Source organism: Phyllobates terribilis, unplaced genomic scaffold (genome assembly GCF_046119375.1).
Source record: "Phyllobates terribilis strain yellow unplaced genomic scaffold, ASM4611937v1 Scaffold_1__5_contigs__length_1240528914, whole genome shotgun sequence".
NCBI classification, from domain to species: Eukaryota; Metazoa; Chordata; class Amphibia; order Anura; family Dendrobatidae; genus Phyllobates; species Phyllobates terribilis.
Genome location: NW_027362761.1, coordinates 252863573 through 252882964, shown reverse-complemented (window position 1 = coordinate 252882964; position 19392 = coordinate 252863573). Strand labels below are relative to the sequence as shown.

The 19392-nt window shown below is 43.2% G+C and overlaps 1 protein-coding gene across 3 annotated transcripts in view; it reads left to right on the top strand.

Moving 5' to 3' along the window:
• Positions 1-358: 358 nt before the first annotated feature.
• GAL3ST1 (galactose-3-O-sulfotransferase 1) overlaps positions 359-19392 on the top strand; it is a 177647-nt gene continuing 158613 nt past the window's right edge. The window contains exon 1 of one of the 3 annotated variants that reach the window (XM_073671166.1): positions 359-880. The gene's annotated coding sequence lies outside the window, so the exon portion shown is untranslated. Of the gene's footprint in view, positions 881-9874; positions 10162-19392 lie in introns of those variants that run through there. The other 2 variants (XM_073671169.1, XM_073671167.1) reach the window with 2 other exon arrangements.

Here is a 19392-nt window from a genome sequence, read left to right as displayed (position 1 = left end):
TTGTTATCCTCTTTTTTTTCTATTTCCGTAGAACCACTTTAACAATAGGAAAACATACTTTATTTTCTAATGATGTAGCGGACAGACGCTGCAACAATTAGGAAAATGGCTTCTTAGCAGACACCCCTTGGACATGAGCCGAGCGCTACGTGTGACCCCAGCCTTCCATTAATAAGTGATGTCACCACATGGGTGAGGTATCAGATTTAGTCCCAGGTTTGGGTGTCAGGTCCTGTCTCTGTTGCATCTTTGTAATATCCATAAAAAGCCCCTTTTTATACACTTGGTGTTTGATGGACTTTTTAATATTGATAAGCAGTGATGAAGCCAATGCAATCCCCTATATAAGATGAGCAGAGCCCAGCTCTGCTACATGCTGCATAATGCCAACACTATGTGTGACACCCACCTGTAGGTTCCAGTCTCCCCTCCCTGTGACATTGAGACCCCCAGAGACTGGCTAGTGAGACTGCTACTTGTTCTATCAGCAGATAACAGAAGCCTTGTTCTCGCTGGACGCTGAATGGATTCTCTGTGCTGAGGGAGAAGAAGGGAGGAGACAGAGAATTATGAGGGAGGTGGGGAACCAAGAGTTATCAATTATATATTAGCCAGGAAGAAAGTGATCGTGTATAAAGCAGCAGGATTGAAAAGACTCGATGCTCTGAACTCCACTAATGGAGTCATGAAGTGAGGCAGCGTGAGGGAGAAAGAGACGGTGCTGGGGAGAGTCCTGTCAGAGGAGAGGCGCTGCGGACAATGCTGTGACACGACATGTCTCCCCGGGTCTGGACTGTGTGAACTCTGAGGTATGGCACACTGCGACATTGGGCAGTAGGACGGACCTTCACCTCACAGATAAAGACCACCTGGCCCCGAGGTGAGTGCAGAGCGGCATGGCCGCCCGACCCTCATCCATGACTGAGGGGCCTTCTGTTCAGCACTGTGCAGGTCTCCAGGGGAAGCTCACAGACAGCACTAACTTCTACACTTTCAACATATCAAATGGAGGATTATGTGGAGACAGTGCATCATTTCTGTTACTACTCAGATTGTGACATTTTGTGGTTGTGTTAGTAGTGTCATCTTCTCTATGGCAATTTATAATGTTGAGTGGGGAAAAAACTTTTCTCTTGCCCAGGTACGATATTATGGCTGTTATATTTTGGCTAATTTCTGGAAGATTTAATGAGAACGCACCATCATCGTGTGCAGGGCCGGCCTTTGGGGCGTGCCAGCTGTGCAACTGCACAGGGCGCCTCAAACTTGAGAGTGAAGGGGGGCGCTGCGCTGGCTCCCTCCCCGTCGGTATTTTTCTTATGGAAGAGCAGAGAGGGAGCGCCCAGCGTTTCTTCTGTGCTCAGGCGCCGGCGCCCCCTCTCTGCTCTGAAATGTCCGGCCGGGACCCGGGCGCGCTGCACTCTCTCCTCCTCACACACAGGGGCGGAACTACCGCCCGTGCAGCCGGTTCATTGAACGGGGGCCCCGAGGGAGAGGGGGCCCCTTCAGCCTCCAGCAGGGCCGCCATCAGGGCATGACTGCCCTGACTCCAGTATGGGGCCCGGCCGGTAGGGGCCCCCTTGGGGGCCCCCCTCTTGTGTGTCTCTCTCCTCATGGGGCCCCCGGCCCCATGCTAAGCGCCGGGGCCGGAACATCTCTGTCATGATTTCTCTGACTTCCGGTCATGTGACGGCACCGTCACATGACCGGAAGTCAGGAGAACCTGGTGTCATCGATTTGGACGAGGATTCTGCAGGGATCGCATGGGGGTAAGTATAACAAGTTTTTTTTTTTTTTTAAATACAATTTACTAGGAGTGGGGGGAATGGGAGGTGCACATGTGGGGGAGGGGAATGAGAGAGGTGCACATGTGGGGGAGGGGGATGAGAGAGGTGCACATGTGGGGGAGGGGGATGAGAGGTGTGCACATGTGGGGGAGGGGGATGAGAGAGGTGCACATGTGGGGGAGGGGGATGAGAGAGGTGCACATGTGGGGGAGGGGGATGAGAGATGTGCACATGGGGGGGATGAGAGAGGTGCACATGTGGGGGAGGGGGATGAGAGAGGTGCACATGTGGGGGAGGGGGATGAGAGAGGTGCACATGTGGGGGAGTGGGATGAGAGAGGTGCACATGTGGGGGAGGGGGATGAGAGAGGGGCACATGTGGGGGAGGGGGATGAGAGATGTGCACATGGGGGGGTGAGAGCTGCACATGGGGGAATTGGGAGAAAATGAGCTGCACATGGGGGAATTGGGAGTAGGGGGATAATGAGCTGCACATAATGAATGTGGGGTGGGGGACAGTAAATGATGATGGGGTGGGGAGAGCAGGACATGATATAATGAATTGGGGCAGGGGGTGCATGTAAATAATGAATGCGGGGAGCAGGAAGTATAGAGTAGGGGGCGTTGCGGATGCAGGAGTGTAACTGGTAACAAATTGGCGGAAAGAGTAGAGGTTCTAATTAAATTATATATTAAGTGCCTATTTACAGTTAATGGGGGCACCGTGGTGGATTACAATTTATATTTGGAATGGTAGGTTGTATAATAACTAACCATATATTGATGGTGGATACACGTCTGTATTCAGCTGCGTAATGTAGAAGTTGGGGAATGTGCTCTAGATAACTGTGTTATTTTATGCAGAGACGAGTCCTGGCTGGAAGACGTAATGGCGGTCTGTGCTGGATGAAGGAGAAAAGCGTAGCTGAAGGACTTCACCTAGAGACGTCACCAGTGAGTCAGTGTATTACATGTACACTTACACTATATACTATGTACCGGGCTCCTGTGTATAATGTCACTGGTGATCACTGTATTACCTGTACACTGACACTATATACAGAGCTCCTGTGTATAATGTCACTGATGATCACTGTATTACCTGTACACTGACACTATATACAGAGCTCCTGTGTATAATGTCACTGGTGATCACTAGATTACCTGGACACTTACATTATACATACCATGTATAGAGCTCCCGTGCATAATGACACTTATGGTAATATTAGTAATGTGGTGGTAATATTAGTAATGTGGTGGTAATATGTGGTCTGGTCATGGTGTGGCAGTTTTTCCCCCTTCTGTGTGGTATTATTCGGTCACTATGTTGTGGTAATATGTGGTCTGGTCATGGTGTGGCAGTATTCCCTGTATGTGGTATTATTGGTCATTTTTAAAAAAAAATGTATATGACACATTCCCTTAAAGAAAACTAAATAAAAATATATCTAAAAAGAGTATTGGATATTTTAAGAAAATTTTAATAGGTTAGAGTAGGGCCCTGCCAGAAGAGTCTACCTTATCGTGGTGGCGGCTTTAAAACTTTTCAACTTTTGTTGCTTGTTATTACTTGATCATTTGATTAATAAAAAATGCACTTGTTGTTTTCACCTACATGAGTTTAATTTTTTTTCTTTGGGGGGGGGCGCCAAGAGGGATTTCGCACAGGGCGCCATATACCCTAAGGCCGGCCCTGATCGTGTGCTTGAAATAATATAAACCAGAAGAGCATTACAAGATATCTGGCAGAACAGTCCGCAGCATGTCAGGAATTTCTTTAGTAACCAGATCACCATTTTCATAAAAAAATATCTTAAACTCATTTAAAAAGTGATTGGTAAATCCATTTGAGCCGCCCGCATCAGGTCTATCAAAATGTTTCCAGTATAACCAGCTGTTGCCTAATCTTTATCAGTAGCCGCAATGCCATACTGAGGTTTCTTGGGTTCACTCACAGGCCACTTCCACCCTTGGGCCACTCTCGGACTAATTTTGGGCCACCTGCTCCCTCAGGCTACCTTTGGGCCACCCTCTAACCTCAGGTTACCCTTGTGCACCGCCCTCTGATCTCAGGCTATCCTTCGGCCACCTTCTCCCTCAGGCTACCTTTGGGCCACCCTAAAAACCTATATATATGACACATGAACTAGATGAGGTATAAAATATAACATTTATTAATAATAATTTAAAAATACATAATTAAAATAAAAGATAGGGAAAGGGAGCACAAAAAAAGAGGTCACAGAGGTAAGAAGCAGCAATACTAGGATTAACATGCAAGAAATGAGTACATCAAAACCATTCTCAACATGAAGTGTTGTAATGGTGTATATGTAGATAGTAAAGTGAGACAGTGGTAAAGTGCAATGTGCTAATATACTTCCCACAGTGTTAGATATATACTAAAATAACCAGACAAGGTGAGAATGGTGTACAAAAGTAGAGCATGTATTACATAATTGAGCTGGTACTGACCGGTGAGACCTAGATCCAGCGCGCGTTTCGCCGAAGCTTTCACATATCCTTGTGAAAGCTTCGGTGAAACGCGCGTTGGATCTATGTGCATGAACTGTCCGATCAAAAGTTTGATAGCACCTGCATTAGCCTTAAGGCTAAAATCAATCATAACGAAGGTTTCTTTTATGGAGAAAGTGCTGGATTGCACATTGGATTGTTTGTGAATCTCTAAGCTCAGGCAAGGGCTGAACTTTGCAACTTTGGAGTTGGCTACAGGAGCTGCCTTGTATTTAGGGATCATTCTGACTAGCGTTTTTTTACATTCATGTGCTGTCTGTGTAAAACGAATAGCATTTTCCCAGAACTCGGACCAATGTGAATCAAAAAGATAGTTTCCATTAGTATTTGGAAAATCAATGAATGCATAGAAAAAACTGATGCCATACGGACACCATATGTATGGCGTCCATTTTTAATGGATCCATTGCAATTAGTAAAATAGAAAAATGTATTTTGCTTTGTATTATCATTTCACTGCTAATATATAAAAATTGATGTCATTTGAATGAAAAAAAAATGGATATCTGGATGTCATATGGATGGCACATTGAGAACTCTACAGATTATAAGTCATACATTTTTTTCTAGATAAAAAACAGATAATTTTACGTATATTTGTCTGAACCTAGCCTTACATGCACTAGTGTGGTCCATAAATTCGTCTAGGCTAACACATGCTGCAATATTTCAACATGGATTTGAGATCTGTGTGGAAAATAGTCAGTATGCACTCGCATATGGGCTAACATCGGTCCGTGTGAAGTCTTTTCCGCACATGGGCCGAAAATATGCACATAACATAGCCTAAGGCAGAATTCAGACATTTGTTATGCACAATCTGTGTACAGACCATGATATACGGACTGGCTTCAATTCCCTCGAGCCCAAAATCAACAGTCTCGCGCAATTCAGAATTCAGCCTTAATCTGTCCAATGATTGAACTGTAAATGTTAAGATAGAGAAATATATTTTTAGAAATGGAAATAATTTTCAATAATGTTTATATGCATGGCTCTAGACGTATTTTTTTAACTGATGTAAAAGCTTCAATTGTAGGAATTAATGAATTTATTTTGCTCGCTTATATAGCACCATTAATTTCCACAGAAATTTACATCACCACTGTCCCTATAGAAGCTCACAATCTAAATTCCATATCTGTATGTCTTTGGAGTGTGGGAAGAAACCCACTCAAACATGGGGAGAACATACAAACTCGACATAGATGTTGTCCTTGGTGGAATTTGAACCCAGGACCCCAGTTCTGAAAAAGCAACAATGTTAACCACTGAGTTAATGGGAACCTGTTACATTCTCAAATGCTATTAATCTGACGATATAAAGTTAATCTGCAGGTTAATCGTGTTCTAAAGCTGTTGGCTGCTTTCAGTCATAGAGGCATGGCTGATGTGGCTTCAGTCACCACTCAGTACATAGTGAGTGGCAACTGAAATCACGCCCTAGCACTGACTGAAAGCTGGCTCACCAGTGCATCAATATAGAGTTGGCTCTCAGTCAGTGCTGATTACAGTGCTGGTGCTGCTTACTTTGTACTGAACGGTGACTGAAGCCGTGCCCGCTCATCTCTATGGCTGAAAGCCTGAGGCTGCCTAGAGGAATATAGTTAATTTACTTTCGATAGCCGGACTTTCAGTCCAGCGGCCGGGCAGGTTTAGAATGCTATTAACCTGCCGATTAACCCCATATCTGCAGGTTAATAGCATTGTGAGACAAGACAGGTTTCCTCCTGACCTCCATGCTTCCCCATAGGCGGAAAAAAATCAAGTGATACAAGAATTTTGCAACAATTTCAATTTACATTTATAGGGCACCTATCACTTTAAAAAACTTCTGGTTTATCAGACAATTTGATTGTTGGCACAACAATCTGGGCACTAAAAACCCTGTATACTGCTAAAACGAAGGATCTCTCTCTATACCTTTATATAACGCTCTGATTGGCTGTCCTCAGAGTTCATTGTGTGGTGTACAGATTTCATAGAACATCTACTTTCTATAAATCCATACATTGCTTGCAAATCTCTACAAGCGTAAGGAACAGAAATGAAGGGGCATAGCCATATACTTTAGCAATCAATGGTGGGATGGGCCCCACAAATCAAAACTTTTTACATGTTACTATGAGATGTCAGACGTTTGTTATTAGAACCAAACCATTAAGGTTGCATGTTGCAATAATGCTGGAATTTTAATTAATCTTTTTTTAGCCACTTGTAATTATGTAGCCCTAGCAGAATTGATGACCATGTCTGTATCACCTATATATTCCCGACTATGACAAATAAAAGAGATTTTCAAAATGCCAAAGTTGATAACCTCTTTAAGTAAAACTGTTTTGAAATCAAGTGATAGATTCCAACTGGTGATATACTTCAGAATTGTTTGGTTGACAGCTATTCCTCCTAAGTTCTCAAAGTCATACATACATGGCTTGTTCGAGCATGCATGTGTTCTCAATAGGGAGAGATAAAATGGTCAATGCTTTAGGGTACCGTCTCACATAACGATGCACCAGCGATCCCGACAACGATGTGACCTGGCCGGTATCGCTGGTGCGTCGCTAAGTGATCGCTGGTGAGCTGTCAAACAGGCAGGCTCACCAGCGATCAGGGGAGCAGCGACATCGTGGAAAGAATCTTTCCACGATGTCTTGCTCCTGGTTACCAGCCTGCTGCTGAAGCAGGAGCAGGCTGGTAACCATGATAAACAGTGGGTTGCTAGGGGCACACGTGCACCTAGTAACCCGCTGTTTATCATGGTTACCACTCTGCTACGGTGAGCGGGAGGTTACCGCTCACCGTAGCAGAGTGGTAACCATGATAAACAGCGGGTTACTAAGTGCGCGTGTGCCCCTAGTAACCCGCTGTTTATCATGGTTACCAGCCTGATTGCTGGTCCTGCTGGTCACACACAGCGATCAGCGACCTCACAGCAGGGGCCTGATCGCTGCAAAGTGTCACACAAAGCGACATCGCTGGTGAGGTCGCTGTTGCGTCACCAAAACCGTGACTCAGCAGCGATCTCGCTAGCGATCTCGCTATGTGAGACGGGGGCTTTAATCTCCACTGGGAACCTAACTGCTTAATCTTTTTATTCTAGGCATGTACCATCGGGGAGACTTGGGACATGCAAAAAGAAAAGTTTATTCAGCTCACCCTTGGGAATTATCCCATGAGGTCCATAGAATGAAGCGCGAAATCCCTGCCAGACTTAGTGTGCAGCTTGCAAGTAAAAAGAGAGAATCCAGCTTCAACAATATAAAATCAGCAAGTCTTTATTCGGTCCATTAAAATATAAGGCAATTGGTATGACCAGTTGTGACGACACAGCTTTTCTTCTTAATTATGCCAGACATACATTTCATAGGTCAGGAACCATACACCTTAAGGCTGTGTGCCCACTATGCATTTTTTAAGCGTTTCCGCAGCGGCAATTCCACTGCAGAAACGCATAAAAAATGCTTGGTAGAAGGTCTGCAATGTTCCCCAATGATAATCCGCATATGCTGTACACATGCTGCAGAAATTTCCACTGCGGATTATCATTGCGGAAAAATCCGCAGCATTAACAATTATTTTGCGCAAGCGCAGCGTTTTTGCCGCCATTGACTTGCATTGAATCGCTTAATATCCGCATGACTACATGTGCACGCATGTGAAAAACGCGGGACATACGCTTGTTCCTGGCAGGAAAAACGCATGTAAAATCCGCATGCGTTTTTTCTGCCAGGGAGATGCAAAAATGCTCAGGAAAAATCCGGAGGATTTCTGCATCGTGAGCACATAGCCTTATTGTTATGTTGACTTTTGAACTTGTGTTCTTCTTTGGTTGCTCAACACAGACTATTGTTCGTGTAAACCTGAATGTTGATCACTTGAAGTGACATTGGTAATTGATGAATGTCTGCTATTCACATCTTATATCAGCTCTTACAACGTATCCTCTGCCAGTTTTGCAATACAGGGACTCTGAACAATGGATGTTTGCTAGATATGTTAAATAGCATTGTAGGGTGTTTGCCAGCCAACATTGGGGGGATGAGCTGTGGATATTTGAGCATTGTGAATTAATTTCATGATCCCTGACCCTTGACCTGTGAATAATTGGTTGAAAGGACAAATGTGAACTATAAAAAGGGGGTCTCTGCGTCTGTTCTGGGAGACTCTAGAGGATGTCAGCCTAAGGGAACACAGTCCTGGCTGGAAAAATACAGAACTTCTCCATTGACCATTACTGAACTCTCAGAGACGATTTGAAGAATCCAGGTTGGGACAACATGTCACCTGGCCACATATCTCACTGCCCAAATCCCAGAAGGGTGAGACTCTGTAATATTCCCCATTTTGTGTAGTTGCTGGGACTGTTCTATATGTTATTGATTGCTTGTGGTTCAATAAATTATTGCCACACTGTTTACTATCACCCTGTGTTCTGCCCATGGTAAAAGAGAGCGGCCGTTCAGTGTTATGAGCCCTGGTCCATGCAGTCTTTCTAAAGACCGCTGGGCCAGCGGACAAGAGCACCCACTGACCCCTGTGTCTTCACACCAGGCATTAGAATGCAGTTGAGGTGATGAAGGTGCGGATGAAAAATAACTGAACGCTTTTCGAACACCTGACATGTCTTTAGATTCAGTTTGATGGACAAGGAAACTAGAAGGGGGTATTTAACAGATTGCAAGAATTAATTTGCATGATTAACTTCATTATACAACAGGTAAGGAGAGATCCATTAAAAAACAACATACAAAAAACAAGAATAAAATGAAATATCACCCCGTAGAATATTATAAGAGAAAACACTGCAATAATCCTATTGAGAACACATGATTTAATAGTGTAGCATAATTTCTCTTTAAATTTAAACCTGCAGGAACGCAGCTGTTAAGCTTCTCTGTCACGTAATTGTCTTTCCCTATTACCGCCTCTAATGTGTTTGTGAGTATGTTCAAACCCGTAAACTGCACAATGTGTAGTTTGCCTATCATACACATTAATAGTATGTTTTGAAAAATTAGATACATTATAATTGGTGGGTTGTATTATATGATGTAAATGTTCCCTCAACCTAGTTTTTAATTTTCTAAATTACACATTCGGCATTCTATAATGTACACTACAGATTCAGAATTGGAGTTGAAGAAATTTTTGATTTTGAAAGGTTTAGTCCCATCAGAACATGAAAAAGTGGAAGTCTTGTGAGAATGTGTGCAAGTTTTACAAGGGAACTGGCCACATTTGAAATAGCCCAATAAAGATAACCAGTGCTGTGGACGAGGTTTAACATGAGAGATATGTAAACTGGGCGATAGAGAGTTACCAATTGTAGGAGCACGTCAAGAGACAATTCTTATGCCATCACTAAGAATTGTGTCCATAACGTCATCATTTCTAAGAATATGTAAATTGTGGTATACTATGTCAGAAATCGATTTAAAGTGGGAACTATAGGTAAGAACCAGAGTAGGTTTTTGTGGTAATTTGTGGTTAATCATTTTTGTATTTTTTGGGACATTACATTTTCCCTGGACTTTGAGTCCACTATGTGTGCAGCATGTTCCAGAGTCCAGTTAGAATAGCTGCTAATTTTTAACCAGTGTTTAATAGTTTCCACTTCTTTATTATATGATGATATATTATTACAATTTCGTTTAGCTCTGGTCAGTTCTCCCATAGGGATGGATTTAATAGCGTGGGGAGGATGATGGCTATTTGCATGAAGGAGAGTGTTTCTGGCTGATTTTTTTCTATACGTGCAGCTAGAAATAGGTATTCCTGATTTGCCACTCAAGCAGAGATCCAGAAAACAAATCGTGTCATGATGGGAAAATGAGGTAAATTTTAAATTGAATTTATTTAAATGAACAAAAAAGGAATAAGGGACATCTCACCTCCCCACACTAATAGTAAATCATCTATACATCTAGCATACCATTTGATAGAATTCAAAAAGGGATTATCCTCACTGTAAATATACACCTCTTCCCACCACGCCATAACTAGATTTCTCTCCTTCGGTAGCCACTTAGCTCCCATAGAAACGCCATTTTTTTACAAAAAAAATTGTTGTTAAAGACTAAATAATTATGGGTAAGCAGAAACAATAAAGTAGATTTAATAAACCATTGTAAATTGCTGGAAGTACTGTATTTGGTGAGGTGGTAGTCCACTGCCTGAATAGCAATCTGGTAAGGTTTGCAAGTATATAAGGAGATAACATCACATGTAATCCAAGGCCATTCCGGATCCCAAGTGACGCCATGAAACATGTTAAGTACGTCTTTTGAATCTTTTAAATAACCTGGGGTGTGTTGGACCAAAGGTTGTAATCGGGGGTGGATTAAGAGTAGCCAGGGCAGTTTAGAAGGTGTGGGCCCCCCACGGTACCGGATGTATCACGTAACATGTCACATGATCCCATTTGATAGATCATCTGCAAATGACTTAAAACTAAAATCCTCCATAATCCGAACTTCCCACTCCCGTCTCCAAGATTTCTCGCGTGCTGCGCCAATTCTTTGGAATGCACTACCCAGGACAGTTCGATTAATTCGCAATACCCACAGTTTCAAGCGAACCCTAAAAACACATTTCTTTAGACTGGCGTATCGCCTAAACACACTCTGTCCGTCCCAGTTTTCCCCCAAATTAAAATCTTCTTCAACTTCAGGTTCATACCAACCATGCACTCAATAGCCTCTGTCAGGACGGTACACATACTGGCAGGCGACCAGTCCATGTATTATTTATCCTATTTAGTATATCAAGGCTGCATTATAAAATATATGTACTTTTTACCTTTTGTGTCTCCCCCATTTCCTCATAGACTGTAAGCTTGCGAGCAGGGCCCTCACTCCTTTCGATATGAGATATGCTTATTCTGTACTGTCTGTATATGTCCGCCCTAAAATTTGTAAAGTGCTGCGGAATATGTTGGCGCTATAGAAATAAAAACTATTATTATTATTATTATCATGTGATAGGTCATGTTAGTAACACACGCAAATTTTTCTCTTATGTACAGCGCCATATATAACAGCACTATACATAATAGATCAGTGGTGAGAGACCGTGACTGTTGTGGAGGCCGAACAAATAGGCTGAAATTAATTCTGCTCAATATTACCATAGTATAAAAAATAATTATGACTTAATATTAAGCAGAATTAAGTATGCTGACATGGCCCTATATGCAATATGAGCCCCCACATAGCTCCCTCAATCAACAACCAAAGCGATCAAGCTATGGGGCCTTATACATGTAAACCATAACAAAAATAACCTTGAAAAATTCTCTTTATTTAGTTTAAAAACCCCAAAACATACAGACATAAATACACACACATAGCACAGAAAAACAGTGATATGAAAAAGAGCAGAAATGAGGGGAGATAGGGACTAGTTTTGCCCTTCACAATTCCCTTCCTGACAGCGGAGGTTGGCACCCTAAGTTTACACGGTATGGCGCCCCCGCTCCTTGTCGACCGCCCCTATGTAGCCCCGCCACTACTCTACCTGACCAGGCAACCTCTATAGGTGATCAGATAATATTTAATAAACATTTATAAAATATAGATACTAGTAACCCTTCAGATCATAAATGGCCAGTTAAGTGGCTGTGTAATTAAATCACAAAACATCCATATACCTCACAGAAACGTGAGGTATATAGCCCCTACATACAGTATGAGCCCCCATACAGCCCCGTACTTACTGTTTGAGCCTCCACAAAGCTCCCTATATAGAGTATGAGTCCCCACACAACCCTATACATACAGTATGAGCCCCCACATAGCTACCTAGATTCAGTATGAGAACTCATTTAACTACCTATATACAGTATAAGCCCCACATAGCTCCCTGACAGCCACCCAGCATGCATCCCCACGCTAGTCACATCACCCCCTTCTCCACACAGGCACTCAGCATGCAGCCATACATAAGTGACATTACCCCCTTCACTATGCAGCCCCATGTGAGTAGCATCACTCCCTTCACCACACATCGCCCAGCCCCACACAGCCACCTTCCATGCAGCCTCACAAGAGTGACATTACCCATTTCCCCTTGCAGCCATCCCGCATCAAAATTTCACCCTCAGCCTGGCACTCACACTGAGTCTTGTGTCTTCATTCCCATCTGCACACAGCTCCATCGTGCAGCCACTAAGTCCTCTCCTCTTCAGCAGCCTCAGCATAAAACGCTGCTTCCTGCTATGGTCTTCACTGGACTGAAGGAGGCTCCGCCCCTTCCAGTGACATCATCCCCTCAAAAAAATCTACTCCAATCTAGACGCTACCGAGCTGCAGATGTGCACAAAGGATTATATGAGGGCAATCTAGCGATGGGCCCCCCGGAGCCTAGGGCCCTGGGCGGTAGCTCAGATTGCCCTCATTATAATCCGCCTATGGTTGTAATGCTGTGTCCAACAATTGGCCAAGGCATTCTGACGTGCCCCCTGGGCCGTGGGGTACTCGGTAGCCGGGCCAGTCGATGCTGGGGGATGTCACAGTGGCAGTGACCCGGTCAGTGACCCAGGGCGGTCAATAAAAGGGGAAAAGTACAAGAGGAATAAAGTTTTTAGAGATAATGTTCATGACGCCACCTGTGGTATGCGGCTATATGGGGCCCCTGCGGTGCAGATCCTCTGGAGCTGATGGTGACGCAGCAGAGTTGGTTCAGCTCTCCACAGGCAGAGCTTAGCTCCAGGGCAGGAAATGGTATATTGTATGAGGTAGATGTTGTTGGTGCTGTGTAGTGCAGGGCTGGTGATGGCGCAGCAATAATTCTAGGACACAGTGGGGTGCAGTCTTCAAGGTTTACTCACAGTTTTTAAGTTCCTCAGTTTACACTTTCCGGATTATAACCGCCCACGTCGTCCTGTGTTCACCAAGGAAGGGGTTCAGCAGCTCTCAAGTATTTCAGGAGTACTTAAACGGGACCCCGTTCTATGTTCCTTTCTCAGTCGTCTTCCCAGCGCTGGCTCTCACCCTCCTCCCCTGCGCCTCACATTCAGTGTCCCAAGCCGGTAGCCTCGGATCTTGTCTGGCGACGTGCTGTCCCCTGGACCCTACGCGGCCACATTTTCAGCGATGTAATTGTGGTGGTTGGCAGCTGCACCTTGCAAGTACAGCAGCCTCCGGTTATCTAGCTGAGCCTGGTTGTTCTCCACTAGTTTAGGGGCCGGTCCCCTCTGCGGCCTGATCCCTCCACGTCTGTGTAGATTCGGGCGCACGGGTGGCTTCCTGCACTTCCCATGCCCGTGAGATCCCCTCTGTCCCTGGAGCCTTCCCTCTGCTCCCGTCCTCTCTCTCTCTCTTTCCTAGGCCTCTTAGACTAGGCCCGCTCTCCTCTCTCCTGAGTGGAGCTCCTTCTGAGCTCCCACTCCCCACTGTTTCTCCTCTGTACTGACCTACTTCTAGATGGTTCCCCCTCTTCTTATACTCTTCCTGACGGTGCTCCCCTGATCTACTTCCTCCACACACACACACTACATGGTTCCCCCCTTCCAACCAGGGACAGGGCTCAGCATTGTACACGTGCATCTTGCCCCGCCTGCTGGTCTGGAATGGTGTAGTGATGGATGCAGGTGGGAGGGTCCCGGGCAGTACTCCCTCCTTACCTGAGAGTGGGGTACCACGCATCTGGGTGAGATGCAGCACCTCCGTGGCGACTGAACCCGCAGGGGCGCCACAATTCCCCTAAAGACCTAATTCCAGACACTATGGGATGCATAGGGGGTGGAAGAATATTTTTATGGGTTTTAGGCAAGGTGTGCATGATAGGAATTGTAGGATTTGCCCGCCTACCTACTTAATTGAAATATTCTCACCCTCTCCTGCCCTCCCGTGCACACAGTAGGTAGGCAGGGATTTCTTGGCGTCCCCCGGTCGCCAAGCCTAGGAAAATGGATTTTACAAAAAGATATATCAAAGCAAGCAGACCTCTAACCTAGGCCATACAGGTATGTATATACTAACATTTCTATCACCTCTGTGCCTGTATTAGAGGTCTGAAAAGTCCCAGGGGGTGACAGATTCCCTTTGTTAATATTCTTGATGGTGGAGAAAACATCCAACTTGGAGTTAGTGGGTCCAAAGTTCATGCCACAGGAAAGAAGTTTAGTTTCTGCATTAGATAATGTTATAGATGATAAATTGACAACATCTAGTGCTGTGTTTTGTTTTAACTTCTCAGACGGCTCCTGAAAAAGTCGACGTGTCTGCGGTGCTTTCTGCATCCCCTTCTTGTCTGTTTTTTGAAGATTTGGGGTGTTTGCGCTACTTTTTATAATAGTTTCATTGTGATTTGTTTGTATAAATTTTGCTAAAAGAAGCGCTTCCCATGCTATCCTGAATATGATCGGTGGATGCATCCGAGGACTCTATATCGGAAGAGGAAAAAGTGACTGGGTTCTTCTGCGGTGTGTTCAATAAAGTGCCAGTGTGTTTTTTTTCAAAATAGACTTAGGAAACATAGTTAGTCATTCCCAATGGCCCCACTCATAAACTTAATTATTTTGGTAATCAAAAGTGTCTTTGTTGAATTTACTTTTTTTAAAGGTAATGATGGAATCTTCCTAAGTATGAATTTTAGATTTCAGATTTTTGTGGAAATCGTCATATTCATCTTGTGTCATTGTAGACTTGAGAGATAGAAGATGTTTATTTAACTCAGATTGTACTTTTGTACTTACCTGTTGTATAATGAAGTTAATCATGCAAATTAATTTTTGCAATCTGTTAAATACCCCCTTGTCCATCAAACTGAGCCTAAGTACACGTCAGGTGTTCGAAACGCGTTGAGTTGTTTTTCATCCGCACCTTCCTCACCTCAACTGCATTCTATTGCCTGGTCATAACAATTGCCTTATATTTTAATGGACACAATAAAGACTTGCTGATTTTATACCGTTGAAGCTGGATTCTCTCTTTCTACTTGCTGCTTTGGGACATGCCCATAAATATTAGATGGTTGCCCAGTCTAACTGAAATTAGCTAGGTCTAATGTGCTAATTATGAGAAAGCCATTAGATCAACATTTCATGCCTAACTGATAGAGTGTATTATGGCTAATGCGGTGCCTGATAAGGCCATGCAGACCCAGGGAATCTCCCCTTTAGTTTGTTATTTATCCTTGCATCTTGAACCAACTCCCTCAGACCCTATATTAGGTATATCACAGCTTTTAGGTCCTGCCCAGGGTGTCATGTTATCTTATAGCTATGTCTCCTGTAATTTAACAAAATCACATAACACTCACCCTCCTCGGGTCCAGCAACAACGTAGACGGTGTGAACCGCTGAGCTCAGTGATTGGTTACAACATTGATATGAGCTGTTGACATGACGTCACTGCTGCAGCCAAAGCAACGAGACTGGAGCAGTAGCCGGACTCGGGAAAGTTGAGTACAAACTAATTTTGTTATTGAACATTATACGAGGGTCAGTCAATAAGTAATGCCTCCTATTTTTTTTCTCCTTTTAATTGGCAAGAAATTCAAATGCAATTACATAGGTTGAAAACCACAACATTAACGATTAATTTGTCACTTTTCAATATAATCTCCATCCATTTCCAGAGTCTTGGTCCACCGTTTAACAAGGGCATGTATTCCAGCATGGTAAAAAGCATTCTTGGGACCCACCGTGCACAAACTTTTCTGTATCCCAGTTGTCCAATAATTTTCATCCCACTGCCTTTACTGAGGCTGATAATGCCACACAATTCATCTGCAGTCACCCGGCGGTCACCACGAATGATGTCATCGACTCGCTGAATGTTGCTTGGAGTCACTGCGGTTACTGGCCTGCCACTCTGCATTTTGTCAGCCAACGGTGATGGCCCTTCAGCTGTGTTACAGCGACGAACCCATCGTCTAACAGTACTGACATCCATTGTTGCATCACCGTACTCATTTTTCAGTCTCTCATGAATTCGAATGGGCGTTTCACCGTCTGCATGCAAGAATTCAATCACAGAACGTTGTCTAATATGAACATCGATGTCAGCCATTTTGCAAACGGATACAGTCCTGCCCCCAGTTGGTGCAGGAAGTTGCAATTGCTGTGGATTGGAGAAGAAGGTTTGAGAAATTGTGCCAAATTCGAATATTTAACATAACTACCTTATTTAAGGAGAAAAAAAGTAGGAGGCATTACTTATTGACAGACCCTCGTAGGAAACATTGGGAGTCCACTTGTCTAAAAGCGGAAAACTGCTTTAAGTTATTGTTCCTGTTATCAGGATTTTTTGGTGTTAACAACATATGATGATCTTCCAACAGTACAGTTGCTAGACATCCACAGGGCTTAAAGAGGACCTTTCACCAGTTGGAACATGTTAAACTGGCCACAATATTGAAGTAGTCTCTGGAAAGTTGAGTAAAAATAAAGTTTTTATTTTTTTATTTCTCCTTTCTGTTGCAGAGATATTAGCTGGTAAAGTTTAGGTTATAATTTGTTATAGTTCAACTGGTCATTACCAGAGATTTGTCTTGGGTGGGGCATGTACAGCTTCCCCTGCATGAGGCTGACCAATAATGAGCAGGCAGCATCAAGTAGGGGAGAAAAGAACATGCTCTCCTCTGCAGCTTCTGTATAGAGATAGAGCAGATCTGAGTTATATATCATTACAAACACTTTCAGATCTCATCTCACAGCAGTCAGAGTGGGGTGGAAGATTGAGAGCTGACAGCAATGTGTAATAACACATAACTAAGCTCTGCTATATCTCTACACAATAGTTGCAGAGTAGAGGAAGACATGTTCTTTTCTCCCCTACATGACACTGCCTGCTTATTATTGGTCAAGCTCATGCAGTGGAATAAGTTCACATCCCCAGGGCCCAGAGACAAATCTCTGGTAGTGCCTAGTTGAATCTATAACATAAATTATAACCTAAACGTTGCAAGTTCCACAATGGAGAGGAGAAATTAAAAAATAAAAATTATGCTTTTGCTCTGCAGCCACTATCATGATGTGGCCAGTTTAACATGCTCAAACTGGTGAAAGTTCTTGTTTAAGCTGGCTATACAAATACGATAGCTGTTGGACAGATCTCGTAATTGACAACTATTTCTCCCATACATATGAGCGTTTGGCTTGGCTCAGAGCTCATGTGTTTTCCATGGGGAGCGAGGAGAACGACACTACCAGGCACACCTTGCAGCAACTTATCTCTCTGAAGGCAAAAGGTTCAAGCATTAAAATTCCAACTGCTTGATCACCTGTGATAATTTTATTTTTGTATTTAACCCTTTAACCTCTTCACTCCGAAGCCTGTTTTCACCTTTCTGACCAGGCCAATTTTTTGAATTCTGACCAGTGTCACTTTATGAGGTAATAACTCCGGAACGCTTCAACGGATCCTGGTGATTCTGAGATTGTTTTTTCATGACATATTGTATTTCATGATAGTGGTAAAACTTATTTGATATGACTTATGTTTATTTATGAAAAAAATCAGAAATTTGGTGAAAATTTTGATAATGTCGCAATTTTCAAAATTTTAATCTTTATGCCCTTAAATGAGAGAGATATGTCACACAAAATCGTTAATAAATAACATTTCCCACATATCTACTTTACATCAGCACAATTTTGGAACCAACATTTTTTTTTTCGTTAGGAAGTTATAAGGGTTAAAAGTTGACCAGCGATTTCTAATTTTTCCACCAAAATTTAGAAAAAACATTTTTTTTTAGGGATCACATCACAATTGAAGTGACTTTGAGGGGTCTATATGACAGAACATACCCAAAAGTGACACCATTCTAAAAATTTCACCCCTCAAGGTGCTCAAAATCACATTCAAGAAGTTTATTAACCCTTCAGGTGCTTCACAGGAATTTTTGGAATGTGGAAGGAAAAAAATAAACATTTAACTTTTTTTTTTTTACAAAAATGTTACTTTAGACACAATTTTTTTTACTTTCACAAGAGTAACAGGAGACAATTGACCCCAAAATTTGTAGTGAAACTTCTCCTGAGCACACCGATACCCAATATGTGGGGGGAAACCACTGTTTGGGCATATGGCAGGGCTTGGAAGGGAATGAGTGCCAATTTGCTGGCATAATTAACGGACGCCATGTCGGGTTTGGAGGGCCGCTGATGTGCCTAAACAGTGCAAACCCCCCACAAGTGACACCATTTTGGAAACTAAACCCCTCAGGGAACTTATCTAAATGTGTGGTGAGCACTTTGAACCCCCAGGTGCTTCACAGAAGTTTATAACGTTGAGCCGTGAAAATAAAGAAATCACATTTTTCCACAAAAATGTTTTTTTTCAGCCCCAAATTTTCACTATGTTAACAGGAAAAATTGCACCATACAATTTGTTGTGAAATTTCTCCTGAGTACGCAGATACCCAATATGTGGAGGAAGACTACTCTTTGGGCGCACAACAGTGCTTGGAATTAAAGGAGCGCCATTTGACTTTTTGAATGTAAAATTTGCTGGAATAATTAGTGGACGCTATGTCGCGTTTGGAGAGCCCCTGATGTGCCTAAACAGTAGAACCCCCCCACAAGTGACACCATTTTGGAAACTAGACACCTCAGTGAAGTTATCTAGATGTGTGGTAAGCACCTTGAACCCCAGGTGCTTCACAGAAGTTTATAACATTGAGCCGTAAAAATAACATTTTCACATTTTTTCCCATAAAAATGTTTTTCAGCCCCCAATTTTGCATTTTCATAAGAGTAACAGGAGAAATTGCCCCATACCATTTGTTGTGCATTTTCTCCTGAGTAAGCCGATACCCCATATGTGGGGAAAAAACACTGTTTGGGCGCACTGCAGGGCTTGGAAGGGAAGGAGTGCCATTTGACTTTTTGAATGTAAAATTTGCTGGAATAATTAGCGGACACCATGTTGTGTTTGTGGAGCTCCTGATGTTCCTAAACAGTGGAAACGCCCCACAAGTGACACCATTTTGGAAACTAGACCCCTCAGGGAACTTATCTAGATGTGTGGTAAGCACCTTGAACCCCAGGTGCTTCACAGAAGTTTATAACATTGAGCCGTAAAAATAACATTTTCACATTTTTTCCCATAAAAATG